Raw genomic sequence first — 18,516 nt, 5'->3', positions numbered from 1 at the left:
GTGCGCGTGCGCGTGCGCGCGCAAGCAGTGTTTGGTGTGTGTGTGATGTGGTTTTCTTCCCCCTCACCCGCCCCCTTTTTGTCTCTCCTTTACAGCTTAGGTGTCCTTCAGAGAGCAGAGGCGGCACAAATAGAAGTTGGGTCAGCAATTGTGGCCTGCATGGGATGTGCTGTGTTCATGTTCCTTCCAGAGGATCAAGACCAGTGGTCACCAGCTGATCGATCACGATCGACTAGTCGATCATGGAGCCTCTGATAGTCAATCTCAGTTGTGGGGGAGGGGCTGAGAACCTTCCCCAGGTTGAGATTGACTGTCAGAGCCTCCATGATTGGGAGTGGCGGGACGCGCATGCGGAGCAGCTGGGATGCAGTCCAGGAGCAACGGGACAGTGGCAGGATGCACGTGGCTGGGCTGAGCCACACCCCCTGCCACCTGCGCTGCAAGTGGCTAGGAGGTGGTCGGGGGGGTGAGGGGCTGGCCTACGGCAAATTTTCAGGTGCCTGCAGCCCCTTCCCCCCCATAGCCCCACTCCCAGAGAACCGTGCGGCTGGAGAGCCTGGCACTGCTCCAGCCTCAGCCCCAGCCCGTGTGCAGACCTGGGGGTATGCACCCCCCCTGCCCCCCCACCCTGTCCCCCTCAGATGAGCTGCTCATGGCTCCGTCCTGCATCTGCCTCAGCTTTGCAGGGCCTGCCCCTGCTCCATTCCCTCACTTGCTGCCATGGTGGGGTGCAGATCAAGGCCCCAGCTGTGAGGGAGGGAGCGGGGCACAAGCAGAAACAGGGTCTGGGAGGAATGGAGGACAAGCGAAGACCTGGGGGGCCCATGCCCCCCAGGCCTCCACTTGTCCCACTATCCGGCCTAGCCAGGCCCACTGTGGGGAGTTGGCTGGGGGAAGTGGGCCTGGCTGGGTCAGGTGGTGGGACAAGCAGGAGCCCTGGGGGCATGTGCCTCCCAGGCCTTTGCTTGTCCCCCACTTCTCCCAGATCCTGCTCCTGCCTGGGCCCCGCTCCCTCCCTCACTGCTGGGGCCTCGATCTTCTCTGCCCCTCCCATGGCCCTTTCCCCTCCTCCCACCCCTTCCCCACAGACTTACCTGCTGGGGAGAGGGTGCGCCCCCAAATAATTTTTTCTCCCTCCACCTTGATCTGCCCCTCCCTACAGACTGACCTGCAAGGGGGAGGGGGGGTTGTGGCGGCAGCCCAGGGTAGATTTTGGGTTGCTTTTTAATTCCAAAAGGTTGGAGACTACTGATCAAGACCATTTCATCTGCAACAAGAATAAGCTGATGTCTGCCCTGGAGGAAAAGATTCAAAGGTTGGAAGCATAGGTATCCACACTCCATTGCATCAAAGAAAAGGAAGATTACTTGGACAGAATTATGGGAGGTTGGTACTGGAGAGGCCAAAGGGAAATGAGAAGTGGCAGCATGTGACTACTCAAAGGAGGGCCCCGAGAATTGAGGAGGAGTGGACTGAAATTAGCAACTGCTTGCAAGCACTCTACAGTGGAACAGCTGAAGAAAAGGTGGAGGAGAGGACATCTGTCGGCATGATGCAGCCGTAACTTAACAGTTGAGAGAAAAGGAAGTGCAGGGCCCCAGGGACAGGGGGTCTAGAACCACTGCACCAAAAAAGGAAGAGAAGAGTGGTAGTAGTTGGTGGCTCCCTTCTCAGGAGGACAGAGGCACCAGTTTTTTATTCTGAATTGGGATCCTCACAGGTGTGCTGTCTGCCTGGAGCCAGAATTCAGGACATCACAGAGAGACTGCCAAAGCTCATCCATCCTTCAGACCTCTACCCTCTTCTGCTTGTCCAGGTAGGCACCAATGATATGGCCAGGAATGACACTGAGCAGATCAGAGTGACTATGAGGCTTTTTCCAGGAGGATTAAGGAGCTTGGAGCAGAAGTGGTATTCTCATCAATCCTTCCCGTGGAAGGCAAGGACCCAGACAGGGACCATCATATCTTGGAAGTAAATACATGGCTAAGATGGTGTTGTTTTCAGGAAGACTCCAGATTCCTCAATAACAGGCAAATATTCTGGGAACGAGGATGGCTATCAAGAGGTAGGATCCAGCTGACAAGAACAGGAAAAAGCATCTTTGGGCATCATCTGGCCAACCTAGTAAGGAGGGCTTTAAACTAGGTTCCAGAGGGGATGGTGATCAAAACCATCCAGCAACAGAGCAAACAATCCAGAGGACTGGGAGAAGAAACACAAAGAGCCAGAGAACCACAGGACACCTGGCTGGATGGCACTACTATGGAGAAAGATCTAGGAGTTTTGGTAGATCACAGACTCAATATGAGTCTGTAGTGTGATATCGCTACATAAGAGGCAAATACGGTTTGGGATGCATCAGTAGAATCATTAGGTGCAAGACATAGAAGGTAATTTTGCCTCTCTACTTGGTACTGGTTAGGCCTCATCTTGAGTACTGTGTGCAGTTTTGGACTCCACATTTTAAAAAGGATGTGAAGAAGTTAGAGAGAGATTCCACAGGAAGGAAACAAAGACAATGAACAGCTGGAAAGCAAGTCATACAAAGAGAGGTTGACGGAGCTAGGCATGTTCAGCTTGCGGAACAGGCACTTAAAAGGGGACATGACAGCAGTCTTCAAATACTTGAAGGGCTGCCCTAAAGAAGAGGGAGAATATTGCTTCTCCCTTGCTGCAGAGAGTAGGATTCATACTGAGATATATGATGTTTGAGAGCAGGCCCAAAAGCCCACAAAGAAAAATACTACTAAGAGGCCACAAACAGGATAATCATAAGCTCTCTCTATGCAGTATGACATTGGAATGTGAGCTGATAAACAGGGATGGTACAAACTGAACCTACCTTGAACCCACTAGCATAAGTAACAGTGCTGAAAAGAAAGTTGCATGTTTGATGATAAGGAAGATGCTTCTGTGTAACAACTGCTCAAAGCCTATTATTGTGTAGCTATAAAAATTAACAAGACCATAGATAATAGTATAGAAATTATCTATAAAGCAGACTTAGTGCTTCAAAGACACAGCTGGAACAATCAAAGATACCGTCCTCCTCCCTATTACTTAACATTTCAAAACAAGCATATAGCCAAAAGCCAGTTTGAACTAATTAAGAATTTTCTCATACTAACCTGATATCTTGGGAAATTCCCACCTGCGCGCGTATCGTGTCACGTGCACTAGAAGTTTTAACTAACCACAGAGGTTGAGTCAATGAAGTGTAAAATCTGTGATGCAAAACTGTCTATATAAACTTGCTTACTTGTTATCAAGGGGGGCTGGTTCTTGGAGGAGACGGGCTACTCTTTGTTGTTGTATGCATGCTTCAATAAAGAGCTTTGAGATAAGACCTTGCTGGTGTTGCCTGTCTCTTGCGGTCAGACAATGGACCTAAAAAGTTGGGGTTCAAGTCCCTGACAATACCAATGGCTTGGTTGAAGTTGCAGCAAAGTAGGTTTGGATTGGATATCAGGGAAAATGTCTTCGCTGTTAGAACAGCGATGCAGTGGAACAGACTGTCTAGAGAAGTCATGGACTCACCAGCATTGGATGTGTTTAAGGAGAGGTTGGACAGCCACTGGTTGGGGATGATCTAGGTGTAGCTATGTCTCTGTGTTATTATGGATATTTCTCATGCTTATGGGCTTTACTGGTTGCTCCGTGGGGCCAAGAGGGAATTCTGCACACACACACCCTCTCTCCTTGCTGCCATATGCGTCAAGTGTTTTTTAAAGCCTTTCTCAGAGACATTGGATGTTGGCTGCAGCAAAAGCTAGGGATTTTTGACTGTGATATACCACTGCTTCTGCTGGCACTTAAACCTGGAGATTCCTGGCTAGAAAGTCTTGTACCTCCATTCCAGGTGAGACTGATTGATATATCTGAGGTCAGGAAGGAATTTACCCCATGGCCAGATTGGTACAGACTGCAGGGTTTTTTTACCTTCCTCTGTAGCAGGGGGCATGGCCCTTCACCTGAAATCTCTTGAACATGTATTAACAACCTTTTATAGAGACAGGATGTTGGCTGCTGTGGGTCCCCTGCTTTACCTGAGCCAGGTTAAGGTGTTATGTCTTGTGTTGTGTCAGGGTTGACTGTAGCTTTACTAAGAGGTTAGATTATGAATTTGTATAGAATGATTTGGTTAGGGATGAACCTGCTTCAGGCAAGGGGTTGGACTAGATGACCTTTGAGGTAGGGCTGTGCGAGGCTTCAGACAGAGCTTCAGATCCAGAGAAGCTTTGGACGCTTTGACGTCCGAAGCAGCATGTCCAGATTGAAACACAGGCTTCTTTAGGTTTTCCAAAGTGGTTTGGAGCTTTTGAAGCGCTTCAGAAAATCTTCAGAGCCACTTTGGAGATCTGGCCATAGGGTATAACAGGGAAACAATGAAATATCTATAACTTGTTTTTTAAGTCTGATTTGGATGAAAATTTCAGGGATTGTAGCCTCTGCTAAGAGCATGAAGTCTGCCAAGTTTCAGTAAGATCAGTGCAGGGGTTTGGGAGGAACTGCACCCCAAATTCTTGAAAGCAAAACTCATGTCATGTGTATGTGTTACACCACAGGAGGGTGAAAACTGCAGGGGTGGTAGCTTCTGGTGAGGCCACAAAGCCTGCCAAGTTTCAAGAAGATCAGTGCAGAGGTTTGGGGGGACCTGCACCTCAAGCTGCAGACAAGCAAAACTCATGACATGGGTGACACTGTGTGTTATGGCGCAGCAGGGAGAAAGCTGCAGGGATGGTAGCCCCTGCTGTGACCACAAAACCCGCCAACTGTCAAGGAGATAGGTGCAGGGCTTCTGGATTCTGGGGCCCTGCACCTGTGGCTGCTGACAGGCAAAACTCGTGACATGGGTGCTTGTGCAACTGACTGTGTCTGTCTTGGTGCGTGGGAGACACTACTGCAGGCCTGGCTGCTAAGCTACTGTGTTACCAGTTACCAATCAGTCATGATTCACTTAGGGACCAGCTCAATACACAGTAGCTAGCTAATGTAACCAGTTAATTACCATCAATTGACACCTGGGAAAGCAGAGACTAAAGAGAGGAAATAATCAATACAGACAATCAACTGCCCCAAGCCACAGTTTCCCATGTTTTTCTCCTTTAAAAGAGAATCCATTTTTTAAAGTTTGATCCATTTTTAAAGTTTGTTTATGACCCTTTCATATATTCTTGTGACCCACTTTTGGGTCGTGACCCACAGGTCAACAAATGCTGCCTTAGGTGACTTTGGACAGGTTTCCTAACAGTCCTAGGCTCAGGTTACTCAGCTGTGGGTACATCTACACGTGTGCATTTACTGTGCAGTAACCAAAATTTCTGTGCAGTATGGGCGCACATCTACATTTGCACACCCATACTGTGCAGTAATTATGGCAACTTATACCAACTTGAGCATAAATTTGATACCTGCATCGTGCAGTATCAAATTTACAACCGATTAGTAATTCATGTGTAAACACTTTACTGCACAGTAACACTGTGTGTAGGCTGATTTGGGATTAACTTTATAGATTTCATAGATTTCATAGACATTTGAGCTGGAAGGGACCTTGGAAGATCATCGAGTCCAGCCCCCTGCCCCGTGGGCAGGAAGTTAGCTGCGGTCAAAGGATCCCAGCAAGATAAATGTCCAAATATCTCTTAAAGGAGTCCAGAGTAGGTGCTAGCACCACCTCTGGCAGCAGTCTGTTCCAGGCCTCAGGGGCTCAGACAGTAAAGAAGTTCCTCCTTATGTCCAGTCCGAAACGGTCTTGGAGGAGTTTGTGACTGTTTGACCTTGTCATCCCATGGGACACTTTGGTGAACAGGCATTCCCCCAGATCCTGATGTACACCCCTTATATACTTATAGTCCCAAGTCAGACCACACACAGTGTTAATGCACTTTAATGACTGCACGTATAGACGCTGACCTATTCCCACTTACTGCAGAGTTATTTCCTGCCCAGTAAATTTAAGCTGGCATCAATACATGTGTAGACATTGCCTGTATGATGGAGATAAAGGTAGCGACCTCCTTTGTGTAAAGTATTTGGGATGTAATGATAAACAATTTTAAGAGTTAAGTGTTATCTTTAGCAATGTGCCTCCAATGCATTTGCTTTGAGGTAGAACAAGTATATGATAAGCGACAGATGAGTCTCTTACTGTGGATAGTGGTTTATAGGAGGGTGTGGACTGCCTGCTTGTAAAGGATGATCCCATTTCATTATCATGTTTAACTTTAAAATCCTTTTCTTAGTTTCTAGCTCTTGGAAAATTTCCCAGGCAGGATCAGGTGTGGTTGTGCAGCTTGCTTGATGCCCATTTTCAAGGTAATTTTTTCATTCCCATCTTCAGTTGAAGGCAGTGTTTCCTATCCCATCAAACTTTAGGGAATCACAGTGGCAAATCTAGAGTGTTGCATAAGGGTATTGTCATTCCAAGAAGACTTATATACATGAAGTCAGAGAATGATAAAAGTTTCCCCATAATGCCTCTGTTGTGAATGAACTAATGTGTCAATCAGGAGCCAGTTTAAGGGGAAAAAAAGTGATGGAGTTTTTCCAAGTCTACCAGTAAGCTCTGCCTACCTGAGTGACAAAGTGAAACTGTTTACAGTAGATTGCACAGCTCTTCTCAATATAACTGAATAATCTTTGGGGTTTATTGGCCTCTGATCCTTTTCTTGAAGCCAGAATATATCTAAGTTACTTAGACTTGATTGCTTCTTCACTGGAGAAAAATAAATGGCATCTTTTATCCACACCTGGCACCTGAATGAGATGTCATTTAAAATAAGCTGTGGAGATCTGTGATTCTTCCTTTCCTTTCTTATCTGCACAGTTAACACTATTGTCAAATAAATCATTATCACTGAGTGCATCTACATGAGATCCTATGTCACCATAGTGATGTAGCTCATCACTATGGTGATGTAGCATCAGCCGGCATGAACTGGGACGCTGATGCTGCTGTGCAGTAGCAACCATCTACTGTGCAATAGGGTCAGAAATGACCTGTGTGCCACCAGGACTGCACAGGAATAGCAGTTACTGCACAGACTTTTACTACTTGTAGATGTAGATGTGCCCACTGTGTAATTGGGTTAACATCTCATGATTGGGGCAGTTTATACTTCTTGGAGCTATGGTCCCAGGCTCTCTGCAGACTCAGGTAGAGTCTGTGCAAGAAATTCATGTTTGTGAGGCTTTTTTCTCAACCATAATCATAAGAGGCTCATCTTTCTTTTCATTGAAAGTTAAGGTGGAGCTGTGCAATGGGAGCAGGATCCTTCTGAGACCAGAAGTCCCATCCTCCCCCCCATGCTAGTAAGACTGGTGGAAATCAGTATTGTTGGGTGTGGAATTGATAGGACTATATGGGATTAAATTGTTGGAGACAGGAGTGGAAGGAATATTTCTGTGAGGCAACATAGAAGCTGGGTTACAAATAGTCTCACACAGGTTTCTAAATTAAGATTCTGAAGAACACAGCACTTCAGAGATATGGATGTCTACCGACTGCTTCATAGCCCTACTTTAGTTAGTTAAAACTGCTTCACGGTAACAGGAATCAAGGGTTTTGGGAGCAGGGTTCTCAGTCAAGAGTGCTTGATATACTTTGTTGTCCTCCTGCGGCATGACCACATGATTAAGTGCTAAAACACTAAACACTTTTGAACCTCCATTGCTGCTGCATGCGACACTGCAGCCTGGTGCTCTGCTGTACCAGCAGACTGTTAAGACCTGGGACATTCTGCTAGGCTTGATTCTGTTACACTGAGCATCGTGGCAGGGGTATACTCTGCATTCGCTACTTTTAGCCAGATTCCTGTTCAGCAGAGCCAGCTCCTCCCCATACCTCTCTTGCAGAGGGAAGCTGCACTGGGTGGCTAGTGGAGACAGCCAGAGGTCCAGCAAGTGTCTAGTTTCCTGCAAAATAGAGCAGAGACCTAGTGGCCATAAGCTAGACAGAGTGCAAGACAATGTCAGTGCTTCTCCTATACCAGGCAGCATGGACCAATATAAAGCTCCTCTGCTTCATAGCACACATCCTTTAAAGTCTCTGTCTTGGCAGCTCATAGCTACTTTTTTCAGTTTTGTGGGCTGCTACCTCTCTGACCCCTGAACAGAGGGAAGTGGGAGGTGGTGGCCAGCCAATCTGATCAGAAATACAAAGGCAGAGCACACAAACTTGCTGTGCCTCTCCCCCTTCCTTCTTATGAATAAAAGCCCTGGCAGCAGAACTGAGTCACTGGCATGTGCCTGGAATTCTCCCCATTCCAGAGCTGGCCTGCGGGATGGTGGGAGGACCCGCTCAGCAAGAGTGAAACTCAGGCCCTCCTAAGCAATGTGAAGTATTGGGGGCTGTTTTCTGCTGTTCTAAATCCAATGTTTGGCAGGAAGGACACTGAACTAGCAGCTGGGAGCCGAAGGAACTGATGAGGTAGTGGTTAGGTGTCAAGTCTGACCTGGCATCCTCTTTCACTCGTGACTGACAGAGATGCTTCAGAAGAAGGTGTTAAGCCTCCATACTGGACAGTTATGTACTATCTTGCCAAGGGGAGCATTAGCTTCCTTGCCCCCTAGATTGCTCCTGCAGCCATACAGCTGAGGGCAAGCAAAACCTCTGGGCTTGGGCCTGCATTTAGGATGCCCGCCGAAGGATTTGGAAGCAACTGAAGCCCCAGGCAGGGGTGGAGGATGCTTGCCAGTAGCAGGGCCACATATAGTTCTTTAATGACTCGGGAATTTGGAATTGATTTGGCTGATTTGACTTGGGACACAAAAAATTTTCCTTAAAAACCAAACAAACAACCCCCGCCCCAGCAAACAAACAACCCCCGCCCCCAGCAATTAGCATTTGCTGATGCCCTGAAGCGTAAGAGTTGATAGCTCTCCCATATTTTTATGTTAACTAAAATGTCAGTGGATGTTCTTATTCTAATCAATATAATTCTCTCTGAATGCTGCTAAACCAGGGGTGGGCAAAATGTGACCTGCGGGCTGGATGTGGCCTGCTAAGCCATACTATCTGGTGTGTGGGGCCCCTAAAAAAGTTAGAAAATTAGTATTTATCTGCTCCTGGCTTCCTGCCATGTGGCCCTCCATGGCTTGCCAAAACTCTGTAAGCGGCCCTCTGTCCAAAATAATTGCTCACCCCTGTGCTAAACGCATGACCTCAGTGATATCCTGTGACATTGAGTTCCACAGGTTAGCATTGCACTGATCATAAATGAGGGAAACAGGGTTAGACAGGAGGCAGACAGACAAGACCTTGCTATGCTCCACAATTCTAGTGGATTATGGAAAAGTGCCATAATAAGGCAGGGAGAGGCAAATTCAGTCCCGGAGCCAAATTCTGGCATAGCCTAGATCTAAAGCCAAGCCTGCATGAGGGTTGCCTCAAAGTTGAGCCTAACTTGGCATAGGCTTAGTCCCTGTAAGACAGACCTGAGCCACAGAGCTTGGATCTGCCCTGTGGCTCATCCAGGAGTTTTAGCAGGGGATAATTCTGGATGGAGTCAGGTTTTTGGCTTCAATCTCCCATTACATGATGCTGAACAATCCTGTTGAAGCAATCTGTGAGGACTCCCTTTGCTGAATATGACATTCAAATATTGGAAAATTTCCCAGGGCACAAAAGCTGTTCTGCTGTTCCAAATCCAGTGTTTGACAAAGGGGACACTGACCTAGCAGCTGGAAGCCAAAAGAACTTGAGTCCTGTAATTCAGACATCAGTGTGCGCTTATATACAATATGTGTTTAGATGCACGTTACGAAAGGGCACCAAAAATCACTGGCTATAATATATGCAGGCTCCAAAACTTTTTACAGTGTGTAGTTCCTATCATTGCTGTATTGATAGAGATGTACAGGTTCATATTTGCCCGAAAACGTAATGCCCTGGTATGCGTAAGGCTTGGAAAAGGGATCTGTACAATTTGAGTCCAAAAATTGAAGATATGGGTGTTGTAGAGCAAAGTACCAGGAAGGGGTGGTGGGACACAGAGGGTACACAGGGGGTTCCAGGCATGCAAGATGGCATGGGAGAGAGACATCATGGATTTCAAAGGACATAAGAAGACGGTGAGAAGCAAGCCGCAAAGCAAGCAAATGTACAAGGCTCCCACTGCTTGTGCTCACTTCATCTGAGCTTGACCCCTAGAGCTCTGGGGCAGGGCACAGCAGTCCTTGGGTACAAAGATCCAAGGCATTGTCCCCTTTAAAAGCAGCCGCCTGTCTTTCAAGCAGATGGGAAGGAGCCAGGCCTGGTGCTGGGTGCACAATGGCCCTATTCTGCCCTGTGGGGGTAGGGTGATGTTAGGCCATCCCAGTGGATGGGAGCAGGGTTCCACTGCGCTGTGGACGGAAAGAGCATTCGCAAGTCTCCCCTTTCAGCTCCGGTTATGCTGCTTGCTGGAAACAAAGGAGCCTGTGGGCTGCTCTGGTCCCCAGCTCCCCACGAGGTGCTGCCAGCAAAGGGATGGTTTGTTTCCTCTGAACAAAACCCTGTCTTCATGCTTCTTAGTCAGCTTGCACTGCAGGAGCAGCCATAGTCCCTCCTCCCTTTGCAGGTCTACAGGCAGCTCCCAGGCCAGGTCTGGGCTGAATCGTTCATGAACTGGGACCATGCCAGTCAAACACAGGCCTGGAAGAGGCAACTTTCAGCTCAGGATCCCAACCAGTCCCCAGCAGGAAAAGGCAGGGAAGGATTTTACACTAACCTCCCTGCAAGCATTTCTTGCTTCAGGTAAGACAGGTCTAATGACTAAGCCACAAAACTTCCCAGGGCTAACGGTGCTAGTCTATGAAATGTGTGGGTGCAAGGATGCAGGGTCACAAAAAGAGACATGCTGTGATTGTAATGAACATAAAGGGGACTGTTTTATGAGGCTTCAGGGCACAGACAGATCCTATAGTTCTCTTGAGGTGCCTGATATCAGCACCTGAGGTCCTGGCCTGGACTTAGCTATCATGGAAGGGACTTCTGACTGAGCAATAGGGCAAACTGCAAAAGGATCATTTAGAAGGGAAAGGGTAATATGTAATGATAAACAATAGAGTTAAAGCATCTATATGTAGCAAGAGAGCAAATGATTAGACCCCAAGATAGAAATAGTGTCAGTGCGTAGGTGGCACTCAGTGTTTGCCCTACATGACATGTAAACAGTTGGTGCCTGGCTGAGACTTCTACCTAGTTGAAGAGGAAGTGGTTAAAGCTGAACCTGGTGGCTAGGGACAGACATTCAAAAAGCCTGAGCCTGAATTGATTTAGTCTTTGCCGGTTAGTCTAATCTGGCTAGGCTGAACCAGTTTGTAACTGGATAGACATTCTCTCTGAACTGAGGAAATTCAGGCACATGCCTGCAGTGGCTCAGGCTAGAAGCCAGGGGGCACTACAGCAACCCTCCCTTCTTTTGCACTATGCTGAGCTGGGGGTGTGTAGCCAGGCCTGGGCAGGATGTTCTGATTAAAGAGATCTGCCTGCACCATCCCAGGCTTTTCTACCCACTGCTCAAGCCCCCAGCCCCCTGCTAGCACTCTGACGCAAGGGGGGAGGGTGCTGTGCATGTATCTGTTGATGATATGGAGCTTTTCAATCCCCACCCCTGGTTCTTTATACTGTCTGCAGCAAACTGACCCAGGACCAAGCCAGCAGGGGGTTGATAACAATGTTTATCACCAATCAGCAAAAACAATAGCCTCTCTCCATTACTTCAAACTCTTCTTAAATAGCTTACCAGCTGACCTGTTGATTCGCTCCAAACAGCCCACTGTTCTGTCTGCCTGTCCCAGTTAAATTGGCCACACACATACACACATCCCTGCATTAGCTAGCATACCACATGCCTAGGGTCTGTGGGGCTGGGGTCCCTGCTGTGGGAGATGGGAGTGAGGGGAAGGATTTCCTGCGAGGGCAGGGTAGGGCAGGGGGAAGCCAGGCAGACCCTGCTGTGCCTGCAAGTCTCTGCCAGAGCTCCAGCCAGGGAGCTCTGCTGTGGAACAGAAAGCCCCACCCAGCCCAGAGAGTATGTTGGGATGCTGGGGGTGTCTGGTTTATCTTAAACCAGCAAGGGGTCTGGGACAGACACTGGTTAAACTGGTTTGAACCAAATCAGTTAAATCTGATACTACATTCAATCAGGTTTATCTCAAACCAGTTTCAGCCATTTTCAGACTGGTTTATGTGCACTGAACATCTGTTCTGTTACAGGTTTAAGCCAGTTTCTGATCACTTAAACCAGTTTGTCCCTAGCCAGTAAGTCTGAGGCAATGCTGGTAGGAGGAGGGAAGCTCTGTGAAGACTCCCCTTCTCTTACTCCGACCCCTAATTTTGAGGGCACTGGCCTGCTGGCTGCAAATTCAGTTGTTCTCTTGAGAACCTTCCAGATCCTGTGCTACGGGCTCCCCAAATCCCAGGGCAGCACAAAATGCCAGCACTTCCCTCTATGCCTAGCCAAACCACCACATCCCTTCCTGTTAGACCCAGTCCTGGCCACAGTGAACTGCACAACTGGGATTTCCCAGCTCATCTGTTGCCAGCTAATCTCAGATAATCTCTTTGGTTTAGGCTCCCCACAGTATCTCTTCACACACCAGCTTTGATTTCAGAGGCATGAAAAGATGTGTTTTCACTACAGGATAACTAAAGCAGAAATTTGGTCAAGTCAGTCATAATGTAGGTGTAGCGCAGGTCTGTTTCATGAGGATTTAAAGTGGGAAGGCAAGTGCATGTTCATTATCCACAGTAAAAATAACCAGCCTTTTTTGTAGTGAAGACAACCACAAACAACATGAACGACAGTCCACTTTGCCTTCCCTACCACACTCCTAAAATAACTCCATGGTCTTTCAAAAAACACAGGAGAGTTTGCCCCTGTGATTGCTACTGTAATTTTAATAACTTGAGAGGGACTAAGATACTGAAGTGATTAAGGTCATTAAGGTCTAGCTAAATAAATTGATAAAATGGAGCTGGGGATTAGTGAAAGGAAAAAGTTGACTGAGGAGCAAGAGGGATGTGTGATATGATGGAAAAGGAGGGGGCAGTCTGAGCAGGATTGCTGTGAAATGGCAAGCTGTCACTCAGTGAGAGAATGGGGCTGAGCAGGGACTAATTCTGCTGTGGACAGTATCTCGTATAAATAAGGCTAAGTCACAGAGTTCAGGTCCAAATCTCAGCTCCTCTTAACATGAAAGCAGCAAGATTGCTGCTGCTCACTTCACTTTTCTAGGCAACAGCTCGCACCTCACGTTTTGTGAATCCGTGCCCTGGAGGTAACATTTGGTGCCAGTCAGGGGAGGTTTGAGTGTTCATGCTGGGCCAAATCCAAAGCTTACTAAAATCACAGAAAAGACTCCCATTGACTTCCAGGGACTTTTTTTGAGTAGCCTCCTACATGGTCTGAATTCACTTCATATCCCTTGGCAAATGAAAATCCCTTCCTGGCCAATGGATCATTGCAGGGTAGAGGCACACCTTATAGACTAACTAAATCTGACATTTATGTTTTAATGAGAAGCTACAGACAGGTTTTCTGTCTCCCCCTTCTCGAAACCTGCTGGCTAGAACTCACCTTGATTTCTCTCCCACTGTTTATCTCAGCTGTTCTATAAACTTTACCCTTGCTCATTGCTGCTCCTGGAGGTGGGAACCTGCAGACATCCCAGCCATGCAGTGCTGCCTGCCTTTGGCGAATTATGGTTGGGGCTCCCCCCATAAGCCAGCAGTGGGAACCCTTCCTATAATCAAATGGGGCCTGATCCCAAAGCTGGTCACTCCACAATGAAGCTCCTATGCCTGTCTTGAGCTCCCAATCATGGCTGTTTTAATTATGTGCATTGGTGCCTGGGCTCCTGTTGCAGTTGGTTAGGTGGGGAGCACTGGATTTTTCTGCACTTAGCAGGAGAGGCGGGGAAGGCGTGCATGGTCCCGATGACAATGTCTTCGTTGATGTCAGTGCTGCAGATGGATACAAACAGTTCTCTTGTTCACTGCCCTGGAAGGGAGGGTTGTGAATGAGCTCTCTGTGCTTCCTTGAAGTGGGAGGAGAGATGGAGACAGGGAGCCAGCTAGGGTGGCAGTGCAAGCTCACTCCCCGAACATTTTCTCTCTGGGACCTGGTGGGAGTTTCCAGTCCTAGCTCCGCACCTGGGAGGAGAGATCTCAGAGACAGCTAGCACACATAGGAAGAAACCGTCTCCCCTGAGACTCCAGAATCTCAAGCTAGCAGCATGGCCCAGGCATGGAGAGGATGTCATAGGGAAAGCAGTAGTGACTTCTAGAGTGGGACAAACTGCCTTGTAAGAGCTGGCACTGTTTGAGCTGCCCAGGGGGCAACTATTCCATGTCGGAGCAGCATCCCAAAGCCATTTCTGTGCAGTCTGATCCGACTGTGCCCTGGAGAGGAGAGAAGCGGAAGAGGAAGGTTTGCAGAGAAGAACTTAAGCGAAGAAAAAGGTGAAGCTTGGGGAAATTTGATGGGAGATCTGCTGCAGTGAGGAATGTGTTTCAGTGTGTGTATGTGCATCTGTGCAGGGCGGGTGGTATGTGTGCGTGCAGAGAATTCTGTTCATGAATAGTCATACAAGGGCATTGGGTTGTTTGAAAATCAAGGACTGTGTACATGTGATTACTAGTGGGTTGGTCTGGAGGAGAAAGAGGGGCTGTGTGTAAGTGAGAGTGTTTGTTGTGGGGCAAGGGTGAGTGAGCCAGTATAGCTATAGCACAGTGTGTCTGAATATGTGTCTAAAATGGGGTAGTACAGTTTCTGCGTGCATGTGTGAGGGATAGTGCTTGTCTTTAGGAGTGCAGATATAGCTGACACTGTAAGAGAAATTTAGTGCATCTGTAGGGGAGTTGTGGAATAGAAATTTTGTATGGGTGTTGAGGGGAGAGGCATGTGCAGGGTAACTGAAAGCCCTTGTATTCCCCTTAGATATGTAACCATCTGCAGGTGAATGTCATTAAGAGCAGGCTTTCTGGGGGGACTGTTGGAGAAACAGTATCTGTGGGGGTGAACAGGGGCTGCTGGAGCAATGCTGTCGTTGGAGGTTGCTGTGAGACTGTGCTTTCTTCAGGGAAACAGCAGTCTGTCTGAGGGAGAGAGAGGCCACTGTTATACTCTACTTAGGGATTTGAAATATCCATGGTCAAACTGACAGCTAAGCCCACTCCAGCTAACAGGGGAGCCACAGGGAACAGGTGCTTCTCTTTACTTCCTTGCCTCTGGGATGCATTAATTATTAATCCACTCATCTAAAGCAAAGTCAATACTGAGGCTGAGCCAAGAAAACCAATCACCAGAGTGTTTGCTAAAAACATCCCAAAGGAGCTCAAACTTGGAGGAAGGAGGAAACTCCCACCAGCATCCCTGGGAATAGGGGGAAAGCTGTACCCTGTTCAGTGTAAATGGATTTGCGGTTAGAGAACTTTCCTGCAGACTAATTGCTGTCCTGAACAGTCGAAGTGCTAACTGGGATGGGGCACAGCAGGGCAGTTTAGTCTCTGTAAATCCCAGAACTTTCTTTTTCTTCAGATGTCACCAATAGCTCTATTATAATTTGGATTTAGCATCGTCTTCCAATGTTTGTGGCCAAGCTGAGGAGGAGGGGAAATGTGAAACTCACTGGTATGTTTTCACTGGCTCTAGCGACTGTAAGGTAAATTGTAAGTAAACCAAGTAAGGGCAAGTGAATTTGAAACGGAGAGAGGAGTTCTCTTGCGAAATGCAGCCATATAACAAAGACCTCCTGCCCACTTAACCAGTCTGTTCCCTAAATGATTCAGACTTACATTTGCTGACTTCAGTGGAAGAAAGAATTGTTGGACCTTGTGTTGCATTTTAGTTCCACAAAGCTACACAATTGTAGTGCATGCATCAGCAACTGCAACTGGGTTTTAGTCACAGAATCAGTTATTTGGTTACTGAAAACAAAGGTGTCACTGAGGATGTAATCTGGTCTAAAGGATTTTAATTACTAATGCACAGGAAGGAAAGAGCCCAGCTTCATTCCCAGATCTCAGGCCCCATTTGCAAGGCTGAGAGTCAGAAACTGACATTGTGATGCTGAGAGGTACTAAAAACATGATACTTCACAGTACCCATTATAGAGACCCTTCTCTGGGAAGACTGTTAGTGGCAGAAGGAAGGTGCTGATGTAAACACTGATCTTAACAATACCTTGCACCTCTGATGTTTTGCTTCCTAACCTGTCCGTATTTTGAGGTCCCTCTAAGAAAGAGGGAAGGAGTAATTTTTCCATGGCATCCAGTGCGTTGATGTCATAGTCCATTTCTGTTCTCTTTGCTCACTTCAAAGGTACTGGTCAGGAACAACAAGGCTCTGTGACTGGTTCAGACACACTAATGTGTATCAGTTTAAATATATAGATGTGTTTTAGGATGACTTAGTTTAGCAAAGCCCTTTGTAAATACACTTGTACTGATTTAAATTTGTCTTACCTCAGTTTAATGTAATTTGGTTTTCAACTGACTTGGTCACCATCAGCCATTTTTAAACTTAAGAATGTGCATATGGCTTTGTACTGTATTAACGTACATTGACTAGAACCTGATTCAGTTAAACAAGTGCAACTTCATGTGTAGATAATGACCGTAATGAGGGTAGCTGGACTGCTGGGACCTTTGCACAGGAGGCTGCATACGTGTGGGGCAGCATTTAATGATTGCTGAAGTTGCTTTCCTTCTACTGCTGAAAAGTGATTTATCCTTGTTTAGCAATGGAAAATCTGCTGCCTGCTTAAGGCTCTTTCTGTTCACCTGGATAGTTTCTGTGTAGCAATGGAGACACCATTATGGACACTCACACAGTGCTGGTGACTTTTTCCGAGTCGCTTGGTTTCTTCAAAGAGAGTCTCAGTGTTCCCAAAGCTGTAATAGCAGTCCCTTAAATTCCCGTAACGTTCCTAGAGCCCTTTACAGACTACAGTGTATAAGGAAGTCCTTCCCCTACCACTGGGTGACAGTAAGGGGCAGTATGTTGATGAAGTTGCTGGTTTTTTTGGCTGAGCTGTAAAACCGAAGTCCAGACTTAGTGGGCTTTAAAGGTTCCAACTCACACGATAGCCTTTGTCCGGGCCAGTTTCCAGCTCCAGTGTTGTTATATTCTGCTGTCCTGTAAGATTCCTCTGAAATCTCGACAGAATATAGGATTTTATATCTCAAATTGTTGTTTAGTACTTTGGGAGTCTGTTAGTCAGCTGCCATGTTCCACCCCAGAGGTGGCTACATGTCAGTGCTGAGTGAAGTGATCCCTATTTTGTGCTCCTTGAGGATAAAAGGTGCTACGAGAACTTAGACTGTCATACTTGAACATAACTAAAGGGAATGTTCCCTAGAGAGGCTATTCATCTTCATTCTCTTCTCTACTAGACCTATCCATTGACAGTCACCTTGAGAGTAGGGTTTGAGGGTCCTTTGGTGCATCTCAGTGGGCCATAGGGAGAGACAACTGCTTGCCTGATGCAATAACACTTAGCCTGAATCTGTGAGGTTTGCTCAGTGTTGGGGTGTTATGCTTTCATGCTGTAAGACAAGGGACAATCATCTATAGTGCAGCTTCTCCAAGAACAACTTCCTCATTTACCATGTGGATTCCTAATGCTGCCATCCCTTAGTATCTGAGTCATTTTTTACATCCTGTAGACTCCCTCTTTGCCTGTGATGGGGCTGAAACCCAAAGGTGTTAAATGGTGATGAATCCAATGGCAAGTGGAATGTGTCTCTCATGCCCCAAAGAAGACCATCTTTCCTGCAGCAAGCCTAAGAAACCCGAGGTCTTCCTCCTCACCCTCAGAGCCATTCTGCCAGATGAAGAGGAGTTCTGATAAAACACCAACTTTGTTCTGAATGACTCTGAAGAAGCAGGTCATTATAAAGGTTATAGATGCTGCCACCAGGCTGATGGGAATGTGTTCAGCTTTCCAAACCTCAGGCTCAGGTACAAAGGCTGTCAGGATTATACAAGAAAGGGCAGAAGGGCAAAAGAAGCGGCATGGGTGAGAGCAGTAGCCTTGTGAGAGGTCTATCTTAGCAGACAGTGTCAATAGAGGAGCTGCCCCCCACATCTCCTCCCCTCGCCTTTAGTTTGTATCCGGTTCCAAACTATTTCTATGGGCCAGTCTCAGTGGAAAAGAAGCAGATGGCTGTATTGGAGACACTGAGCTGCAGTGTCGGGTGTCAGGGATAAGGGCGTCCTGTTACCAGTCTCTGTCCTCAACATCAGGATCTATTTACATTTTCCATTCATTATTCATTGAAATGAGAATCTCAGCTGCATAATTATTCTGGCACACATCCAGGAGGGGCCAGCAGGGAACTGCATGCTCAGGGGCAACCAGCACGGGTTCATCAGCGGCAGGTCCTGTCAGACCAACCTGGTGGCCTTTTACGACCAGGTCACTAAATCATTGGATGCAGGGGTGGCAGTGGATATAGTTTTCCTGGACTTCAGGAAGGCTTTTGACACTGTCTCTCACCCCATTCTCATTAGGAAGCTGGGG

General features: G+C 47.2%; 1 protein-coding gene across 1 annotated transcript in view; it reads left to right on the top strand.

The window, feature by feature from the left end:
• Positions 1-13,955: 13,955 nt before the first annotated feature.
• Positions 13,956-18,516, top strand: part of GAL3ST1 (galactose-3-O-sulfotransferase 1) — a 40,875-nt gene continuing 36,314 nt past the window's right edge. The window contains exon 1 of the mRNA XM_019506760.1: positions 13,956-14,452. The gene's annotated coding sequence lies outside the window, so the exon portion shown is untranslated. The remainder of the gene's footprint in view (positions 14,453-18,516) is intronic.

The sequence above is a fragment of the Gavialis gangeticus genome, unplaced genomic scaffold (assembly GCF_001723915.1).
Source record: "Gavialis gangeticus isolate Ggan-Ray unplaced genomic scaffold, GavGan_comp1, whole genome shotgun sequence".
In the NCBI taxonomy this organism is placed as follows: Eukaryota; Metazoa; Chordata; order Crocodylia; family Gavialidae; genus Gavialis; species Gavialis gangeticus.
This window is presented reverse-complemented; position numbering and strand designations above follow the sequence as displayed.